At 43.9% G+C, this 16421-nt stretch overlaps 1 long non-coding RNA gene across 2 annotated transcripts in view; it reads left to right on the top strand.

The window, feature by feature from the left end:
* The window catches only part of LOC140077422 (uncharacterized), a 36601-nt gene extending 20475 nt beyond the window's left edge, over positions 1-16126 (top strand). The window contains exon 3 of one of the 2 annotated variants that reach the window (XR_011849784.1): positions 15603-16126. This is a non-coding gene — a long non-coding RNA (uncharacterized lncRNA). Of the gene's footprint in view, positions 1-8610; positions 8698-15602 lie in introns of those variants that run through there. The other variant, XR_011849785.1, reaches the window with a different exon arrangement.
* The last annotated feature ends 295 nt before the right edge of the window (positions 16127-16421 follow it).

The raw sequence follows: 16421 nt of genomic DNA, 5'->3' as shown, positions 1-16421 counted from the left end.
TGAATGATAACCCGATGATTCGGAGAAACCGCCGCATTTAAAAAAAAAAAAAAAAAAAAGTGTCGCGGGTGCTTACCTTCACCCAGGATGGCTTGGTGAACTCCAGTGCATTCCAATGCTCTTCAGCGCAGCAGCGACACCTGGTGGACGTTGGAGGAACTGCCTTAGTGAATCGCCGGAAGACCCGAATCCACCGCAGAGAATGCGCCGCTGGATCGCGAATGGGCCGGGTAAGTAAATCTGTCCCACTGAGTCTGACTTTTCTGTAACCCTTGATAGCCTGCATGTGATGGTCAATACATTTATCCCCTGTTTGGGTTGACACTACTCAATAGGCTTTTCTCAATGGCATCTGCTGCTCTGGGGGAATAGTCCAAGCCAGCATATGCCTGCAGTAAGGATTTGCATTTGGTTGATCCAATATCTGTTCACTTCCAAAGATTTGCTGTTGATACCATATCCACCATCTGGACGGACAATGCTGTAGATACCAACAAGTTCTATGGGGATTTCTCAGGTGAAGATTGTGAAAATGGCAGATATCCCCACAGCATTTACACAATACTTGGTTGAATTGATAGGTTCTTCTTATTGTTTAGGGGTGGGATGTTGTTTCTAGATACATTTTGGCTTTAACCGAGTGAAGTCTACTAGGAGTGATTGCACTTTTATTGTTTTTTTTTTTTTTAATGATTTTACAGCAAGTCTTGGATTGTTGGGAATGGGTTGAGTTTCTGCACCCTCCATTGATTTTTAATTGGGTTCAGGCGTTGAGACTGGCGAGACCACTCCAGGACCTTGAAATGCTTTTCCTGGAGCTGCTCCTTAGTTGTCCTGGCTGTGTGGTTTGGGTTATTGTCATACTGGAAGACCCAACCACAGCCCATCTTCAATGCTCTTACTGAGGGGAGGAGGTTGTTGGACGCCCTCATGGTTCACCTTTTGGGATGGTGTTCTTGAGGTTTTACTCGTGAAATTCTTGGCAAAAAGGTGTGTTTTGGCCTTATCTAATCACATGACCTCCTGGATCTTCCAGTTTGTCATTTGAGAACTTCAAACAGGTCTGGGCATGAACTGGGGCATATTGTAGACTATGCAGGATTGTATTCCATGAAAATAGTGTGTTATTAGTGGTTAACTTATGAGATTGTGGTCACAGCTCACTTTAGGTCATTGACCAGGTCCTCCGGTGCAGTTCTGCGCTGATTCCTGACCTTTCTTACCCCATTAGGCAAGATCTTGCATGGAGCCCCAGACCAAGGAAGACTCATCTATTCTCAGTTACGGTCCATCCCACCCTCATGTTCCTGGTGTCCTTACGCATTCTCTGGTCGTGGCCATGGTGGAGAGGTTGGAGTGTGATTGGATTGTGTGTGTGTGTGAGTATTGAGTGCAGAGTAGGAGGCGCTACAGGTATTGAGTGCATAGTAGGAGGAGCTTCTTTTAGAAAGACTAACAGGTCTGAGACCCAATTCTTACTAGTTTTGTTGATCAAACTTATTTCATGTAATAAAATGCTAATTAATAATATCAATTTGAATACAATGTGATTTTCCAGATTTATTTTTAGATTCTTTCACAGATGGAGGGATAAATATTAGACCTCTCCATTCTTTGTAGGTGGGAAAACATGTAAAATCGGCAGTGGATCAAATACTTCTTTCCCTCCCATACGTTGTAACACAATAGTTTAGCCGGTTATTGTAGCCTCCCTTGTGCCTTAAGATTCTATGAAGTTTTATTCTGCTGAAATAAGATTTTCTGAGCGATTCCTGTCCCTAAATCTCCTCCACTTGAATTTCCTCTTATGAGACCCATAGAGTATGGATGATCCAGGTTCCTTGTTACATGCTCAAGGACTCCAGTTCATTGTAGCGGTTGCTGGTTGGGCTGGTTGTGGATACAGGAGCAATCAGCAGTGGAATGTAGTGGGGGCACCCATGGGTGTAGGATGCGTGTGCTACACTTACAGACATTGACCCCGCTGTCGCTTGTTTTCTACTTCTATTCATTGGGTGTTTTGTATGTTTACTGAGAAACCCTTTGATTCATTCAGTGACTCCTGCACCAATCTTGTCTTAATAGAAGCTCGGCTGGGAATAAAGCCGCCTCCATCATGTCCCCTTTGTGTAGGAAGAGCTATAGATGCACTTTGTTGTTTTCTCTCTTCCTTTATAGAAATTCGTTCCTGTGACTGAAATAATTGAATTGGGTTGAATTAGCTTCTACTGTAGATTCTATTAAGTGCTGTATATATGTCCTCTTGCTCTGTGTCGGTACTGGAGGGCTTTGTCCTTCCATGGTGTATTTTCCTTGACATATTCCTCGCATGCCGTTCTCTATATACATTGTAGTTGTTTAGGCTTCTTTACTTCCTCTTTTATCCACAAGGACAGCACCAAAACGCATCATCATTTTCACTATACGAAGACTCTTCCAAGGACATGTCTCCTCCAGCTTCTTTCACCAAGAATTGTACTTGATGGTCGTTAATATGTGATCGCAGTGGGGGGAAAGGTTGGAGGACACCTGATCCCCGCGTTAAGTACTTGTTACTCCCATCATATTCAAAATGTACTTGAGTGTCACGGTGCTCCCATAATAAGGCTCACTCTTGCCCCTCCATGCCAGCCTGCGCAGCGCCCGCGCGTCTCACTTGTCCTTGTTCCTACCTCCGATCCGACGTCCGTGCGCGTCGTTGGCTCCTGGGGCGCACGCCCACTTCAGCAGATTTAAATGCCCCATTTAATCTGACCTCTTCTTCACACCCTGCCAGATCTTTGTGCCTCCCAGCCTTAGAAAAAGCTTGTTTCCCGTGACCTTTGCGATTAGTGTGATTTCCTGTTGTGACCCCGGACCTGTTTACGCTCCTCCACTGCCAGCCCTGACCTTCTGCTTTGCCTCTGACCCTGAACCTTTGTTGCCGGTCTTGACCTCCTTTCTGTACCTCGGCTTGGCCGCCATCGCGGACAAGTCGCACCTGTGGAAAGATCTGGTGGTACCACGCCACAGCAAGTCCAACCTACTTTGCGGCGGGCTGTGGTGATAACTGGGTGCCGCCGGTCATTGGTGTCGGCTTAAGTCATCGTCCGCGGTGGTCCAGTGGGTTCACTACCTGGAGCCTGACAATGAGCGAGTGAAGTGCAAACTGTTGGAGCTCTCCTACGCGAATGCTGTCTATTGTTGTGCACGTAACTTATTTCCGCTTCTCGATGTACGTGACCCCCTGTTCCACCGTTTACAATGTAGTTGACCATGAATATCAAAGAACAAAATGTTTTTTCCTTGCTACAATGTAAGAGATGTCTGTATACGCTGTGGGGAGTTATGTCGGTGAGTTGCGGATTCCCAGCAGAAATCTCAGGTCATCTGAGGAAAAACTAAATCAAAAGAGATCAGGAGCGATGTTAAATATTATTATTGAATATGAAAATTCATCCGTGTCCTTTTAAGATATTCTTCCTATAAAATACCTGACTTGGATGACACCAAAGATTCGGGGTAATTCTTATAAAAAGCTCCATTTATTGCCATCATCCAGGCTGCAGAATACAAAATACTTGCAGAATTCATCAGCCACATGTTTTAAGTCCGGTTTGAAGTTGGTCAAGTTCAGGGGGTTTCTTCCTCTCCAGTTGTTCTTCCTATGTTGTCATCCATTTGTCACTCCATCCATCCTTGTGTTACTTTTGTGTGTGTCCTCATGTGTTGCTTTATGGGTGTCCCCCATGACTCTGTTGTCAGTCATACATATAAAAAACCAGAAGTGGATTTCTAGTGTCCCCTATATATGGTTTTCTTTAAATTTCAGCTTTACATAGCTATGCAATAGCCCAACCCTTTGTACCAATATACAGTAGATTGTGTATGTCGGCAATGTGTACATTACCAATACTTAATTTTTTTTTTTTTTGTATGACATGGGACTATAAAAAGGGGGCAGTCACAATTGGGGTTCAAAAAAGATGGTGTTAAATGGGGGACCTACAGAAAAGAGAGCAATCTAGGTGGGGTCCTCTAGGTGGGGTCCTCTAGGTGGGGTCCTCTAGGTGGAGTCCTCTAGGTGGGGTCCTCTAGGTGGAGTCCTCTAGGTGGAGTCCTCTAGGTGGAGTCCTCTAGGTGGAGTCCTCTAGGTGGAGTCCTCTAGGTGGAGTCCTCTAGGTGGAGTCGTCGGTACTATATTTTATTTATTTATTTATTTTTTTTAGGAGCTTAAAACTTTAGGTCCTGTGCACAATACACATTGTGTCCCTCTTTATACATCAGTCCTAAAAGATCATGTTGGGACACATCTGAAGCACTGTGGCTCTTTTATTCTCATCTACTATGGACATATTCTGCATCTCCCGCTCCAGTAGTCAATTCTCTTTGCTGTAAAATCTCACTTATTACAACATTTACCGAGCGGCAGAATATTTACATATAAACAAGTTACATGGAGAAGTATAAATGAGATTAAATTGTAATAAAGTCCACATAAAAATGGTCGATCATTCTCCCCGCTCCGACCTAATTGAATGCTGCGCCTAATAATCTCTGAAAAGAAGCACAAAGGAAGTTGTGGCGTCGGAGACGATCCGTCCTGCCTTTGTTTGAGGGACTTTGTGCTTTTTTTTGTTCTGCTGGATTGTAATGAATTACTTATGACTTAATGTTGTCGGAGCTTTCTTTTCCCTGACTGAATGCCGGCCGGGCGCATTTGCCGTGTTCTGACAACCTGACATTTTTGTCTTCCTACAACGTTTTCACTAAGATTTTTTCTGACGTTCCCTGATGTTTCTTTACATTCTTTTTAAAGAGAAAAAAAAAATCTTGTTCAGTTCACGGGAAGGGAATTAAAATGTGCAGGGTAAGTGATGTCAATGGGAAATGTATTAAAGGGGAAGTAGAGGTGAAGTCTTTGATTCTAAGCTCTTAGGTAAAGGATTTGTTCTCCCGTCAGAAGACGTGGGATGATCATATGATGCCAGATGAAGACGACTTTACAAATCTGGACATGGGAGAAGCCACCGCTGATTAGTCAAGCTGTAGCCTCTTTCTCCGTTTGAGGCGGCACCCAGGGTCTTGTTTCTCATCCATGAGCCCAACTCTTCATCCTGGATCCATTCTTGGATGTTCTATAGGAACTACTCTCCTAATGGCGTCCTAGGGCAAGACTCCATAAAATCTCAAATTTATGTATAGTATAGTGCACCAAAACAATCTTCATTGACATGTTTTAGACACTACATGCTTCCTTTAGTCATAAAGCCAATGCTATAATTGAGGACTAGTGATAAGAGGACCTGTTGAAATTTGACTTCAGCTGAGTTCAGGCGAATCCGATTTTTAAAAATCCAGACCCCAACCAGTAACTGTGACAAGAGTCTTATCGTGAACCAAAAAAAAAAATAAAAAAATCAAGCTCCTGAACTTTGTTTCTTCCCTCAATGTTAAGAATATGAACAAGCCCATCACTACAAAGGACCATGCTAGACCTCGTGTGGCAGCAGTCCCTGCAAGATGGAGGCATTGAAGCTATGGATTGGCTGCTCATTCCCCAGACCTGAATCCAATTGAGCACCTCTGGGACATCATGTCACACTCCATACACCAAGTCACATTGCATCACAGACTGTCCAGGAGTTGGTGGATACTTTAGTCCAGGTCTGGGAGGAGATTCCTCAGAAGACCATATGGAACCTAATCATGAGCATACTGAGGTGTTGTAGGAAGGTCATTCCGGCCCGTGGAGACTACACACACTGCTGAGCCTCATCGGGAGCATGCCAAGGTGCTGTAGGGAGGTCATACAGGCATGTGGAGGCCACACACAATACTGAGCATCATCAGGAGCATGCCGAGGCATTGTAGGGAGGTCATACAAGCATGTGGAGGCCACATTCAATACTAAGCATCATCAGGAGAATGTACAGGCATGTAGGGTGGTCACACAGGCTTGTGGAGGCCACACACAATACTGAGCCTCATTTTGTCCTGTTTTGTGGACATTTTTAATCAAAGTTGGAACGGCCTGTGGTGTGTTTTTCCATTTTAATTTTGTGGGTGACTCCATATCCAGGCCTCCATTGGTTAATACATTTGATTTCCACTGATGATTTTTATTTTTGTGATTTTGTTGTTCATTCAACTTTGTGTAGACTACACATGGAACCAACATAACCTCAGTCCTGGCAGCTCCCCAAGATAATCTTCATTCTGAATCTGGAGGCCGCGGGAAATACCAATTTAATTGTGAAGTATTACAGGAATAGGCCATTTTCTTCCACCCAGGTTGTTTGCAATACTGTAGCTTGACCCTAACCAGTTCTTCACTGCTGTATTTCTGGAAGAAAGCAGATACTGTAAAGCCCCTTTAACTAATATTTATTCAATTCTGTGATTTTCACAAAGGTACAAGGTCCAAAAGAGCAATAGCCACCTCCTTCCACTGGCTCTTCTCTATAGAATGAATGAGACTCCATCAAATGTAATAATGAGCAATTGTTTGGTCTCCTACTCATCAATCCTCTATTGAATCACATGGGCCCCATTCAGTACATGCAGGTTGCGCATCTCATGCGTTGTATGGTATACGGTCACGGTTTTCCATGCCCATGGTTTTGGTTCCTGGCATCATCCGCATCATGAACGAGATGATCTTAAACGTATATTGTTATTTAGAATAAACTGCATATCATTATACATTTCCATATACACACATGACTGATGTCTCCAGAGGACGTAAAGCCCCGGTAAAATATTGCGCGGCTCGCCATCAGTCATTACTGTGATTTATGTATTTCTTAGCCGTTCTTCAGGAGCCGGATGGGTCTAATTAGCAAGTTGGTGCATGGAGTGAGGGAGATACCGTGTAACCGGAGACAGGGATGATGAATTGCATTGTCTGCATTTCTATAACACACAACATATTTATAGTCGACAATAGGAGTGTTATATATGTGTCACCGTGTGATATTTGCTCTCTATATATTTAGACAACGCAACAGAAAGCAATAAAACATTGATTCTTCTTGTTGACACAATGAGGTTTGTAATGTATATTCTGTAACATGGAGTCGTGTTACAATGTATCGGTGAACACTGGAGCTTTCTCCATTGGTTGTTCATACATTGCGGGGCGAGTGTTACACCATCACGCACTGACATCTGGACCGGTTCCATATTTGCCTGAATTTGTGAAGTGACCTCTTAAAGGAAACCTACCATTTGATTTGATGCAGTATGAAGCAAACATACCTTGAGAATGCTGTAGCTACACTGATGCAGGATCATATCTTGGTTAATCCCTGTGCTAAGTGGTTTTGCTGATAAAACGGATATAACATTAGGATAATGAAGCTCTGCCCCTTCTATGGCTCCTTCAGCGCTTGCTTCCGCACTTCTTGTAGCAGGAGAGTTTTTCTCTGCAGGAGATGATGATGCAATCGCTTTTCTCCCTGCCAGACAGAATAATCAATTGCTGCACCATCCCCCAGCTGCTGTGTATGAGTGATCCAGCTCAGGTTGATTAGTCATGTCTTGACTAACCGCTATTTGTAATTCCAAGCTCCAGTGTGTGATGTGTTTATCTTGGCAGCCATGTTGTCCCAGTTTTCCCAGGGTCCTGAATGTTATAATTTTGTTTTTTCAGCAAAACCACTCAGCTCAGGGATTAACTAAGTTATGATCCTGCATCAGTGTAGCTACAGCATTCTCAGGGTCTGATTGCTTCATAATGCATCAAATTAAATGGTAGGTTTCCTATTATGACTTCAAGTCTTGGCTAAGCTCAGATTGCAAGTGTGCGGCTCACGGATCCTAGGCCTATTGAATAAAGGCAAATGGCCTCCGTTTACTGACAAATCTGTTATTTAAGTTTTGACTTGAGGCATATGCAATAACCTTTACTGTAATTTGTTGATATTAGCAAGACACCATAATGTTTTATGGCAAAGGCACTCTGGGAGCAGTGGAAGGCCCTTTGGAAGGGGTCCTGGACAGGGTCGGACTAGCCCACCAGACTACCAGATGATCCTCTGGTGGGCCCAGGATCTAACCCAAGAATGGACCCCAGGAGTCTAGCAAAAGACGACCCTACTTGGAAGCTACTAGGGTCTATTTGTTGAGACCAGTGGGAGAGTGGACCTCTGATGGTCCAAGGAACCCCTGTCTGACGCTAGTTTTTGTTTGTGTTCCATGTTCTGCAGAATAACAAAAAGACTAATATAATTTTTAGACATATTGATACAATTTATTTGTATCAAAGATCCTAAGAAGCAAAGAATAAGCATTGGACATGACATAATAACTATTGTTCTTTTACCTTTGTTTAAATTGTGGAAAAGTTGATGGGATCCTCCACGTGGATTGATTTTTGAGGTTGCAGTGTCCCCTTGCCCTTGTTTTAAAGCGAGGTTGGAAAGTCACTTATTTGAAGTTATTTTAAGGGATAAACTGCTAAGTGATGCGGCAGAAGAGGGACGGATAACCAGCATGGATGTGTGAGAAGCGGGTCATGTCAACCTAATAGGCACAGCTCTCGTGAGGAGGTAAACCTAGATCTTGGAGACCCTGCTGATGGGATATATCTGGAGGGGTTTTTACAGCAGTTTTTCTTTTATTTTCTAGTGCGTTAGGTGTAGAAAGAGAAGAGACTGAGCGGCTATGTGTGGCAATTATGTCACATTCACAAGGTGCTAAACTTGTTAAGTGAAGACCACAAATGGAGATGACAAGTGTCTTTGCGAAGATCATGGGAGGTGAAAAGGGTCTGGTCTAAGATCATGGGAGATGACAGGGGTCTGGGCCAAGATCATGGCAGGCGACAGGGGTCTGGGCCAAGATCATGGCAGGCGACAGGGGTCTGGGCCAAGATCATGGCAGGCGACAGGGGTCTGGGCCAAGATCATGGCAGGCGACAGGGGTCTGGGCCAAGATCATGGCAGGCGACAGGGGTCTGGGCCAAGATCATGGCAGGCGACAGGGGTCTGGGCCAAGATCATGGCAGGCGACAGGGGTCTGGGCCAAGATCATGGCAGGCGACAGGGGTCTGGGCCAAGATCATGGCAGGCGACAGGGGTCTGGGCCAGGATCATGGCAGGCGACAGGGGTCTGGGCCAGGATCATGGCAGGCGACAGGGGTCTGGGCCAGGATCATGGCAGGCGACAGGGGTCTGGGCCAGGATCATGGCAGGCGACAGGGGTCTGGGCCAGGATCATGGCAGGCGACAGGGGTCTGGGCCAGGATCATGGCAGGCGACAGGGGTCTCAATGGAAAATAAGAAACTGCAAAGGACTGTAGTGTGAATAAGGGACACATTGAGGGTCTGCACTAAGTGCACGGGTGATCACAAGGGTCTGTGCTAAGAACAAGAGACCGATAAAGGTCTGCACTTAGAGTAGGACTGCAGGATGTAAGGCAGAGAATGGATATGTTGTTTCTGAGAGCAAATGAGACCTCCACAGTCTATATTAAAAGCATCCGAGAGGGAAATGGTCTGCCCTGAGAGCAAAGAGGACCAGAAGGGCTGGTAAATTGAAAATGACAGATTGCATGAAAGACTGAAAGGGTCAGTAGCCAGAGCACAAGAGAAAGCAAGATTCTGCATTGAGCACATGAGATCGCAAGGGTTGAGGCTAAGATCACAAGAGATGACCAGCAGAGTCCGTTCTGAGAAGAGGAAGAGACACTGTAAAAGTTTGCAAAGTAAGCAAGAAACACCTGAGGTCGAGAGAGACTACAAGATCTCATAAAAGATGCTGTGAGCGATAAGGACCAATAATGTCTACTTAATCCATGATGCACCATAAGGGCCGCTACCAGAGCAAAACAGACTTCTAGGGTCTGCACTGAGAGCTTGTGAGGTCAGAGGGTTCTGCAGGGCTCTACTGGAAGCACAAGAGACCTCATCCATCTACAAGGGGAAGATGCCCCATTCTGGAGAAAAACTCCAGAGCTGACAAGACGTCTATACTATAAAAATGTGGATCTGTAGAATAGCCAAGCTTAGGAGCAGAGCACTGCAGAGACTGCAGAGAGCTTCACACAGGATCTAGAAGCAAATTAAAGGAAAATAACTCTAATTATAATATAGAATTGTGTTTCCTTAGATCCCTTCCTCATTCCTTCTATGTGTGGACTTGATGGACATATGTTGTATGACACCAAACATTACAACTTTCTATGGCTCCAACATATAGTATGAGGCTGAGTATCAAAGCTCAGTGCAGTGACCTTCCCTCCAAAAAGTTTTCTTTACATAAACCATCCAGTGTCACAAATCTGTTCAGATGGAGGTTGAGAGTAGTAGTCATTAAACTGCCATTCACTATATCCAGGATCTGTCTTTTACAATGGGGTAATACATTTAAGTGTTACTCCGGTGCTGGATACATTGTCGCCTCTGTGTGTGTGTGTAATCGCCCCCCCCCCCATCTTGAGTCGTATTTCCTTTCATGCGCTCATGACGCTGTGAGGATACGTTACTCGTGTGGATTGAAAGGGAAGCATCTATATTAATGACCCGTCTGGATGTGACCTTGAGGGTGACATTGTACTCAGGATTTACATCTCACACTTCACTTATGCTGAAACTATGAATCAAGGGTCAGAGACGGGCGGCAATCTGCCGAATAACAGCTTGTTTTATGGAATATTACAAAGAAATTGCTTTTAGCGCCGCTCGCAGAACGCATTATGTCTCCCGTAGGTGACGTCACCGGTTCATCATTATGGACTGTGTTATGTGGATTGATTCATTAGAGGATTTTTTAACTTCTGAGTTATTCAATATACCTATATTCATAAGTGACCCTATACACAAAGAGGGTTACGTACTGCTATGAGCCTGCCTCTAGACATAAAAGCCGTATAATTGTGCGGAGAACACTTCAACTGCCAAGACACAATGCAACAAAGACTTCCGAAGTATAAAGTTGTGTCAAGTCAAACTTTGCTACATCTGTATCCAAACTGCCAACACAGCAATGACGGGTTCTATCATATACGATCTATGACCTGGACAAAAATAGAACTACTATAGCCCAAAAATAGAAAACTCTACTGTATACATACAGCACTACAACCCCCAACATGATCATATGACAATGTATAACACTATAGTACCCTTAAAGGGGTTTTCCCATGAAAAAAAAAAAAATCTCAAATTGTAACCCCCTATTGATGTTTACAGAATAGATTTTTTTAAATTCTCTTTTGCAATTTTACTCGCTTTTATTGCTGTTTTAGCTCCTATCACTCAGTGATGGTCAGTGTAAGATTCCAGAGTGTGAGCGGGGACTCTCTTAGCAGATACTTCATGATTCCTCTAGTGCTGTGAGATGCTGTGTGCTGACAATGTGCTTAGATTATCAGGCTGCAGGTTTATCTACACTTTCATTGTATTAGTATCTGAAAATCTGACTACAATGACAGTCTACACTCTGCTATAAAGACCTTATCTGTCTGTAGCTTGTACAGTAAGTCTCTGCACCCTGCTTGCTGGCAGGAAGTGCCTGTGTCTCAGCTGGTCTTGTAATGCAGGGGGAAGGGGTAGGAGGCAGAGACACTGCAGTGTGCAGACAGGAGAAGCTATTCATAAGAAGAATCTGACCATAGTCAGAAGATTTACAGTCGTATCAAAGGACAACCAAAATTGGAAAGGACTGAGACATGTTGGAATTATATTTGTAAAATGTTGTATTTTTGTTAATAACAGTGAATTAGAGAATGTGTGTTATTTTGCTATCCTGAATATTTTTAAGAATCTGGTCTTTGTGGGAATCCCCTTTTAACACTTCTCCAATAATATCGTATTATACTCTATGCATAGAGGACTACAAACCCAACATCCCTGACCATAATACTATCCTATTATACACTATACATTTTGTAGAGCACTACAACCCCCAACATAACTGACCAATAGATACACATGACCATAATAAAATGTTATACTCTTTACACAGAACATTATAACCACTAATATAATAGAACTCTGGACATGACCATAGTACAGTTCTATATACTTCACTAGCACTACAACCCCCAACATAGCTGATCACTGGACATAATCCATTTATATTCTACTATGTACATCCTCAACATACTTGCATGATGCATACATAATGCACTACAAGCCCCAGCATGACCACCCTACAATGTTGTTCATTATGCATCGATCCCTACAACCCCCAACATGACTGACCACTGGACGTGACCATAATACATTCCTATTATACTCGATATACACTAATGCTCAAAAGTTTGTGGTAGCTCAGACAATTTTTTGTTTTTTACCTTGAAAACTCATACTTTTATTTTTTTAAGTGAGTTGCACAATGAATCGAAAATATGGTCTAGACTTTGACAGTTTTTTTTTTTTTTTTTTTCTTTTTCATTTGAAATAATTTCCTCCTTCATACTTTGCTTTCATCACATAATTTTCTCACTCGGCTTCTCAAACTAGAGACTCTAAAGTACTTGTCTTGTTGCTTAGTTGTGCAGCGGGACCTCCCACTTCTTTCTACTTTGGTTAGAGCCCATTTGTGCTCAATTCTGTAGGGAGTAGTACACAACATTTTAGTTCTTCTATGGTCTTCTATCCCTCATCCTTTAAATGACAAACCCTCCCCCCCCCCCACACACACTGATGCCAATGAGCCCCCGCATTGGCTGAGGTTGTCCTGTTGCTTACTTTATCCCATCAAGTTTTACAAATGTGACACAAAAAGTTTCTCCTTTATCTTTCAAGTGAATCTGTTTCTGGAGGGAGTAATAAAAATGGACAGAAAATGTATGAAATTCTCAGTCTGGAAAGTTGTCACTGCGCTTGTGGACAATGTTGCTCTCCAAGAGGCTCAAAGCTTCTTTTTGTCGTTAACCGTAATATATTATATCAAACGACAAGACTCTGCTCACTGGGAACTGGAGGAATATGATAAAAACACAGCTTAAAAAGATATCTATGGACTCACTGCACCATGCGAGATGTCATCGGTGACTCATGGGCCGTGACGAGGACCATCCTAACCCTTGTCACTTCCTTTTTTCCTGCTTTTTTTTTTTTTTTTTTTTTTTTGTGCCTATTCTACAAGTTTGCTGGTTGCTTCAGGTATCCCCTACCTAAGCAGGGTGGATCTGCTTCTTTAATTTACTCCATTTTGTCACTGGTGCTCCTGCTACCCATATCGCAGGTAGTGAGCTCACGCGTGCCCCTCTGTCTGCAGGTGCCACTTACCTGTCTTCGCTCCAGCATCCACTGATTGGTGCTGGCCTGGTGGTATCATGCCGCAATAAGTCCAACCCGCTTCTCAGCGAGCTCAGGTACCATTTAGATTCCAGTCCCAGGTGTTGGCTTACATCACCGTCCGCGGTGGTCCAGTGGGTCTACTACCCCTGGAGCCTGACACATTTTTTTTTGCAAAAAAAAGCACAAAACTAAACAAGCTGTTTCTTTCATGGAAGGAAGAAAAAAGTGTAAATTGCAACATTTTGATCAAAAAGGCCTAACTTTTACCCATTTAACAATAAGACCAAACATCAGATTGAACACATTTGACATGGCAAAAGTACGGTAGATCTTGCATGTGATTTTATTTTTATTAAAGTTAAACCCCGTAATTTACTGCGCCCTGGCAGCAGAGCAGGGTGGATACATGACATGTTCTCCCCTTCCAATGCGCACATATTGTTTGTTGACTGGACATGAGATGCTAATCAGGATTTGTTATCTGGAGCATCTGCCATACATTGCACACACATCTCCTATCCCAGAGCTTGTAGTTGTACAGAGGAGAGAGTATATTTGATCATGAGTGTAGTTTGTTACAGTTGCAAATGCGGGAAAAGCTATTTGGCACAAACCAAAAAGAAGATGGATAACAACAATTTAAGAAACCTTGAATATTCTATTATCACTAGGGATGAATGAGACTTTCCACTCTTTCAAGGATAATTGCTTTTTCCTTGAGGGTCTTCCCCTGATACAGTAGGTCCAGAACAAGGTATGGACAGTTTCTGGTAGACCCATATGTTGCTTGGTGTCTCTTATATGTATTACCCCCAATACACAGCGAGCTGCCATGTCCAGTGTGTCCTGACACCTTTCTATCATAGCCAGCAGTGGTCAGGGGTCAGCATGGGCGCTCTGACCCCTCTGTGACTACATCCCCCATACACAGCGAGCTGCCATGTCCTGTGTATCCTGACACCTTTCTATCATAGCCAGCAGTGGTCAGGGGTCAGCATGGGTGCTCTGACCCCTCTGTGACTACACCCCCATACACAGCGAGCTGCCATGTCCTGTGTGTCCTGACACCTTTCTATCATAGCCAGCAGTGGTCAGGGGTCAGCATGGGCGCTCTGACCCCTCTGTGACTACACCCCCCATACACAGCGAGCTGCCATGTCCTGTGTGTCCTGACACCTTTCTATCATAGCCAACAGTGGTCAGGGGTCAGCATGGGCGCTCTGACCCCTCTGTGACTACACCCCCCATACACAGCGAGCTGCCATGTCCTGTGTGTCCTGACACCTTTCTATCATAGCCAGCAGTGGTCAGGGGTCAGCATGGGCGCTCTGACCCCTCTGTGACTACTCCCCCCATACACAGCGAGCTGCCATGTCCTGTGTGTCCTGACACCTTTCTATCATAGCCAGCAGTGGTCAGGGGTCAGCATGGGCGCTCTGACCCCTCTGTGACTACACCCCCCATACACAGCGAGCTGCCATGTCCTGTGTGTTCTGACACCCATCTATCATAGCCGGCAGTGGTCAGCATGGGCGCTCTGACCCCTCTGTGACTACACCCCCCATACACAGCGAGCTGCCATGTCCTGTGTGTCCTGACACCTTTCTATCATAGCCAGCAGTGGTCGGTGGTCAGCATGGGCGCTCTGACCTCTCTGTGACTACACCCCCCATACACAGCGAGCTGCCATGTCCTGTGTGTCCTGACACCTTTCTTTCATAGCCAGTAGTAGTTAGGGGTCAGCATTGCCATCCTTAGAAATCTATAACTACACCTAGGTGTCACCATCAAAATTTGCTCACGGTCACATTTGTTAAAGGAAATCAACTATTTGTAAAAAAAAATGGCTACAATACTTATCCCTGCTCCTCTTCCTCTTGATTCCGGTGCTAGTATTGGCATGCCAGGATCACTCGGAAAAGAAACTTGTAATTAATTAGCAGCACATTGTGCAGGGACAAGATATCCAGCGCTTTGGGCTGCTAATTATGCACACCCTCACCACCCCCCTCTCCCATGCTTAATTTTCAGCCCGAGGCCTTGTTCCTGTGCTCCATGCTGCTAAATATAAGTTTCTTTTCTAGCTGATCCTGTCAATACTAGCACCGGGATCAAGAGGAAGAGGAGCGGAGGGATTTGTATGTGCTTAAGCATGTTTTTTTTTTTTTTTGTTTTGTTTTTTACTTGTTGATATTCTTCTGCCCATTTTTTTTCTGCTTCTACCACCTTAACTTTTGGAACCAACTCTTCTACGCCAATGTCACATCATGGTTAATATCATTCTTTTCAACTAACTATGATCTTATTTTATTGGGTGATGGGAGTAAGAAGCCACAAAATATGAAGTTTTGTGCATCTCTCCCCTTCCAGTATGCAAGATGAGGTGACGACCCATCCTTCACCACCTATTAGAAGAAGACGTGTCAGCATGGAAAGCGTTCATCTGTTAGCGGCTTTAAACAAGGCTCTTTGGCTTCTATTCTGTCTAAAAATACGCAGACGCCAGATGGAGCCGTTCAATTTTTATGTGAAATTAAGGGAGAGTGGATTTCACAGGAGTTTATACGAGGTCTTCCTCCATTACTTCTTAAAAACCGTCTGCAAAGAACAAAGTCGTGTTCAAGAGACGAGATGTATCTGATGAGAATCTCCAGAAATAAAAGCTCGGGGTGCGGAGAGTTCATGGCGACTCTTCTGTCGAGTCTTCGAGACTTTGTCTCTGTAGTTGCGTTGTCCCTGTTGTTGGCTCGCCATTGATTTTGCGCTGACTCCTTCCTCCTTGTTAATTGCGCAGCTTTTCACTTGTTCGGGGAGTGCAGATAAAATTCAGACAGGTTTAGTTATTGTGCAGTAAAATAACTTTTTGCTTTGGTACAAAAGAAGGAGGAATTGGCTTGTTACCGAGTAAAGATTTTGTAATGAAACGGAAGGATACGGTTAGACAGAGGCTGAGCCCAGGGCCATAAAACTAATGCTGAAAATATACCAAACCCTGAGCCTAAAATATCAAGTAGTTATTGTTACCATTTTATCCAAAAAGTCACCATCATAATCTATCTGCTCAGTTAAACTATTAGGAATAACTGTGCAGAATAGTGAGTGCAGCTCTGGAGTATAATACAGGATGTAACTCAGGATCAGTACAGGATAAGTAATGTCATGTATGTACACAGTGACTGCACCAGCAGC

The sequence above is a fragment of the Engystomops pustulosus genome, chromosome 9 (assembly GCF_040894005.1).
Source record: "Engystomops pustulosus chromosome 9, aEngPut4.maternal, whole genome shotgun sequence".
Classification (NCBI taxonomy): Eukaryota; Metazoa; Chordata; class Amphibia; order Anura; family Leptodactylidae; genus Engystomops; species Engystomops pustulosus.
This window is presented reverse-complemented; position numbering and strand designations above follow the sequence as displayed.